The sequence below is a fragment of the Conger conger genome, chromosome 9 (genome assembly GCF_963514075.1).
Source record: "Conger conger chromosome 9, fConCon1.1, whole genome shotgun sequence".
Taxonomy (NCBI): domain Eukaryota; kingdom Metazoa; phylum Chordata; class Actinopteri; order Anguilliformes; family Congridae; genus Conger; species Conger conger.
Window position 1 is genome coordinate 39,443,635 of NC_083768.1, and position 5,668 is coordinate 39,449,302.

Below are 5,668 nucleotides of genomic sequence, written 5' to 3' on the forward strand. Positions count from 1 at the left end.
AAACGTCTCAGTCCCCAAAGCAGTAACTTAGCAATAAATGTGTTATTTCCAAAGAACAATCCGGATTCGTAGGCCTTCTTCAACAGCAGTGTCCTTAGAGTTTTGTCTGAAGCATTGCTCTCTGGCTGGCAGTCCACTGAGTGTCGGTGCTGTTTTTAGAAACCTCCACGTCAAAGGTTGCCATGCTAACTTGTCCTTATATGAAAATGACAGGAGGAAATGTCCCGGCAGCTGTTGCCCCACTGAAGCAGGAAGAAGAATCGTTCTACTTTCAAATAATTTTGCATATTTCTAATAACGGTTGCATTATATCTTCAGCGAGAATTAAGATTTACAAGATGTTGGCCTACAAGTAGCATATATTTAACTCGAAACACACACTTAATTGCTATTGTTTTTGCCTTAGTATGGTTATCGTTTTAGCCGACAACGACTGGTAAAATAAATAAAATGTGCATTCAATTCAACCCTTAGAAGTTTTACACTGGAATCTCAAGCAAAAGTTAAGCACAAGCGTTATCTGCCAATGCGTTTTCAGTCATTATTCATAAGTTGAAATATGAACGTTGGTTCTTAAGATTTTAGCCATGTTTTATACCATAGGATATAGCTAGACATATCATTGTGTGCTGATGTCCACTTCTGTCAATTCACGAGGTTAAAATTAGTTTGAATGGACTTTAAACATGTGTACGGACCTTCTCTTGATAACATTTCAGAAAAACGTGCCGAGTATCTTGTGGGTCGCTTGTGGGCTGAATTGCGCAGTTTTGTTGAGCCATTCTTTCTCCAAAATTGTCCTTATAAAATTAGGTTGGAGAATGCGGGCATCGATCCCGCTACCTCTCGCATGCTAAGCGAGCGCTCTACCATTTGAGCTAATTCCCCGTTGCCATCACGGTCTGCAAATACTGCAAATAGTTGTCAGGATAATAGGAAACGATAGTTATAGGTCATGAGTAAAATAGCTGTCGTCGTGGGCCACGGGGAATTAGCTCAAATGGTAGAGCGCTCGCTTAGCATGCGAGAGGTAGCGGGATCGATGCCCGCATTCTCCAGATCCCTTTTCACTATGAAAACCCATACGGAAAAGCTCGTCCGGTGCTACTGTAGAGGACATGCTGTTATCCTTAGGTCGCTGCTTCGAATCCGGCTCGATGGAGGTCTCTTTCTTTATTCATTAAAAATATTTGTTTTCTATATATAAACAGCACCTAGGGGGTGATACATTTATGTTATATAAATAACCCGTTATTAATATGGGCTGATAATAACGATTATGAAAGAACCCGTCCAGAAATTACTGACAATAATGATAGGTTTTGCTGTAGTGTGTAAAAGGCACTAAAAAGCAGGCTGGTGCAGGCAGAACCTATTTTATGTATTCCGCCCCCCACCAGCAATTTCTGAAAAACGTTTTTATTAAAATGATCTCACACCATGTTCACATCCAAAATGTATCTGAATCAAGTGGCTCGTCGTGGATAAAATCATTTAACATTTGAATGTCTATAATTGTATAACTGCATCCTTCATTGGACCTAACACACCAGATGATACGTATTACAATCAACTCTGTAACCTCTGTGAAGATTGAAATAATATTGACAGTATGGGCAATAACTTGATTCTTATTTAATTTTATTTCTGTTAAAATAGCACCACCTAGCCGCCTGACACATTTATTACACTTCTAATATCTATAAGTAAGTGAACAAATATGCAAGTGAGTGAGTGGGTGAGTGACTGAGAGATAGATAGATAAATACATACATACATAAATACATATGTACATACGTACGTACGTGAGTTTCCATTTGTATTACCGATAGGAAAGCGTGCCCAGACATTACGCATTAGCTGCCTTCATAAATCCAGAATAAATTATTTCTGTAGTGACATTGCATGAACACAAGATGGGGATAAACACCAAATTATTCTGTATTGTCGATTCGGGTACAGTAAAGATTAAGGCCCTTTTGCTAACTACGGATTCCCATAGCATTCCACATTATGCCATACGTCCCTTGTGAACACTGAAAACGCAGAATATTTAAATAAAAAATGACAATCAAGCAATCATTCCCTGCCACTACAAACACGAACCAAAATTATCACATATATATTGCAAATAAAACCGTTTTTGGCTCTGCATGTAATTCTACACATTTAAAAATACATGTTAGCGAGACAGAGCTTTGCTTTCTGTTTCATGACCTTCCAAACAACGTAGACCCTCCGATTTGACATTTATTTTAATCTACTGCTCTTACCGTCCGTTGAAATATATCAGCTCATGGCCTGATTTTATTGTGAAACAGTTTGAAATAACGTGAAAAGTAATTTTGCTGATGTGGAGTTCCATTGTTTCAACCCGCCATTACTCACGTCATGCCCGTTGTCATAGCAATTCTTACCACTGTGGTTGGGGGAGTGGGCTCTCGGCAGTATAGCAGATAGAAGTAATCACCAGCAGTGGTGTTAATGCATCTCTCCAGGGAAATACAGGTGTAGGCCTAATTCTCACCTGCTCCCCCCGTAACGACTGTAGCTTCCCAGGAGGCTCCTCGGGGTGCAGTTAAGCATAAAGACCCCCTCCCTTAGGATCAGCGTGTTGTGAAAACACGTTGAAGAATCTTTAATTGAAAATAGGGCCCCCTGAAGTATCATCTCAGAGGAAGGGAGGTTTAAAACATACCATACCTGCACACCATCAAGTAATTTTTGCAAGCAGATTCTGAGCTGTAAACATAATGCTGTGCGAAGTCCTGTACCAACATGGCATACAAATGTGTTGTGTGGGGTTCGTTTGACCCAATTCCAATAATTCCAGAAAATATACAACCATTTTATCATAGATTACTTTGTGGATGATTCTGGTGGCACTTTCCCATACAGGTGCCAAACATTCGCTTACTGTACCTTAGGCTTTAAAATGAGATGTTTCTTTTCATATTTATGGATAAAAGGCTAGTAATTTGGGAGACAATAAAAAGCTGACACACTACTCTGTTGGGCTCAATTTGACCCTAAATGTAAAACCGGTCAAACAAATCTTAACATAATAGGAGGGTTAAGTTTTAAAGTCAGCTGAAAACTCCCTACCTCCCTGTGAACCTTAATTGTTGTCTTTGTGATTTACTTTGTGTACCGGTATTTTTAGTTGGCTAGGTAAGCAGTGTTTGGATAGTTAAGTTTGGTCACTTTTGCTTTGTTTGTTTGTTTGTTTATTTGTTTGAAAAACTGGCCCTGGTCCTTATCTTTGTTGTACAGGTAGCAGTTGAAATTGTACTTCCCTCTAGGGTCTTTCAGCGCACTTATCCCTGGTTATGGTATGCACTTTGTTGTACATCGCTCTGGATAAGACCGTCTGCCAAATGCCATTAATGTAATGTAATGTAATGTAATGTAATATCACTTTGATACTGGCAGCCTGTCCGGATAAGAAAATCAAAGGACTGTGAATCTCGTCAACCCAATACTAAGCAAAACCCAAGAACAAGTCCACTTAATGTCAACTGTTTTGTACAACAAAGCTACAGGTTAATACATATGCTGATATGACATATCAGTCACATCACGTGTGGTAATGTAAATATTTGCTCTGCAGATGACATGGATACCTTAATGTATTAGTAAACCATACTAAGTGCCCGTCAAGATATGATAGAATTCAGAAAACACAATGAAACCATTGTTCTGTGAGTATGTGTGTGTACAAAATGCATGTGAAGCAGATGAAGACACTTCTGGAACCTTCTTGCAATTACGTCAATTCATCCTCTTCCTTTGACGGTTAAGCTGTGACTTTGCCTTGCAAACTGTATGCCATATGTAATTATATTTAACAATATTGTGCAATAATACTACAATAATAATATCAGATATACTGCTGGTCAAATATAATGGTGGATATTGACATATATTGTATGACATACAGTAGACTGTATCTCGAAAATTGTGTTTCTCAAAAAAAACACATATTCTGTGCGGCACATGGACTTAATAAAAAAATAATAATAATAAAGTTGTACAAGCCTAGCGCCACCATGGATGGGATGTCAGATTTCACACATCAGGCATTTACCACTGTAAATTGAATGATTAATAATTCGATTTTTAATCATATGAATAATGAAAAATCTGTCTCAGACAAAAATTGAGTTAGTAACAAACGGCTGTGGCTTGTCCATGTTCTTTACCGAATGTCCTTTGAAAAATGCTGAAGAGAAGGAATATCTTTGTTTTTATTAACAATGCATTCTGGAGTATCAACAAACTGTTTGTGCTCCTTGTGAAAAACTGAGTGTATGTCCTTTAGAAGAGGATGGCAGCAGGACCTGTACATGAAACGACTGCAGTATTAACACAAAAAGAACTTCAAGTTTGTTATTGCACATACGTTAGGACATGGTGATTTATTTATTTATTTAACAAAGACTTGACTTTAGGTTGTAGGGCAAGGCCGGCGAGTTTGGGTTCCACGTTCCCAAACATTGGATGCTTAATCTATTGACGCAAAGCCTTCGCACGTGGTAATATTTGTGTAATGATGGGGCTTGCTGTGGGCACACCCTCCTGGAAGCAAAAACGTGGGAGTGTTTCCTCTAATCTCCCGGTCACACTCTGTCACACCTGTGGTAAAAACAAGGGACACGTGAGCTGCGCATTCAGTGAATAGCCCTCTGTTTCGCAGTGCACAGTGCCCTTTCCAAACTCCCAGGACCTGAAGCCTGAATCTCCAAGCTGTGTGTATGTGTCTGAATCAAAGGTATTGTGCACTGTAATCACTGTGGGGGTGGGGGGCGACAACAAAAACAAAACATATTTGTGGTTAAAACAAAGAACACGGCCGCATGTAAATGACAGATCATTTATCTTGTTTATGGGTTGGATATTGGACTTTTTGTAAACAATGCTAAAATTTAAATATGAAACTCTGAATTGGCTGCCACTTTTTCTCTCTCCTTCTTTCTCATCCCAATGTCCTGCTGAAAAGAAGACAGGACTGAAAAACTTTCATTAGCATTAGTTCATTAAAGCGACCAGAGGACAAGGACAGGAGCCAAACAGGGAAGTTCTGTTGTCCATCTGCATCAGCAGTTATGACCAGACCATAAACAAAATGTCAGAAGAGTGGGAGAAGGCTCCACCTGTAGCACATTGCCAATATTATTTCTGTAAAGGTATTTTGCAGAATAAGCCTGTTGTAATCTTAAATTATAGCCTTGTTTTCCATTTAAGAAACAGCAGTTTACATATTACACAGGTCTTGTACATATTTTCCCCGATGAGTAGGCTATTCGTTATGTTTTAATGGATGAAATATATAGTAGGTTTGTTTTTATATATGGAAATATTAATTATTGTAACCGGTGCTTCATCTTTGAAAACAAATTGCGGAGAGTTGAACCTTAAACAAAAATTAATTACCAATATATAGTACACACCGGGCTAACCAAGATGTTGTGGAAGTCCTCGAAAAATCCATAATCGAATTTTTACATTGTCTCGGAATCACCATTTTTTTCTTGACTAGCCAATAGGAAACTTTGTAACACACGTATGGTGGCACGTTATCCAATCAAACACGGCGCCACATGGAATAGTATGCATTTGTGGTAGGAGCTTGGGTTTCGGAAAAGACACTGGGTAGTGACAGAAAATA

General features: G+C 38.8%; 1 protein-coding gene and 2 non-coding genes across 6 annotated transcripts in view; 1 reads left to right on the forward strand and 2 right to left on the reverse strand.

Annotated features, from left to right (window-relative positions):
* Positions 1 to 209, reverse strand: part of trim55a (tripartite motif containing 55a) — a 22,776-nt gene extending 22,567 nt beyond the window's left edge. The window contains exon 1 of one of the 4 annotated variants that reach the window (XM_061254080.1): positions 1 to 209. This exon is cut by the window's left edge and continues 192 nt beyond it. The gene's annotated coding sequence lies outside the window, so the exon portion shown is untranslated. The other 3 variants (XM_061254081.1, XM_061254079.1, XM_061254083.1) reach the window with 3 other exon arrangements.
* A 606-nt stretch (positions 210 to 815) lies between these two features.
* Positions 816 to 888, reverse strand: trnaa-agc (transfer RNA alanine (anticodon AGC)). The gene has a single exon. It is a non-coding gene; the product is annotated as a tRNA-Ala (tRNA).
* A 97-nt stretch (positions 889 to 985) lies between these two features.
* trnaa-agc (transfer RNA alanine (anticodon AGC)) lies at positions 986 to 1,058 on the forward strand. Its single transcript has one exon. It is a non-coding gene; the product is annotated as a tRNA-Ala (tRNA).
* Positions 1,059 to 5,668: the final 4,610 nt, after the last annotated feature.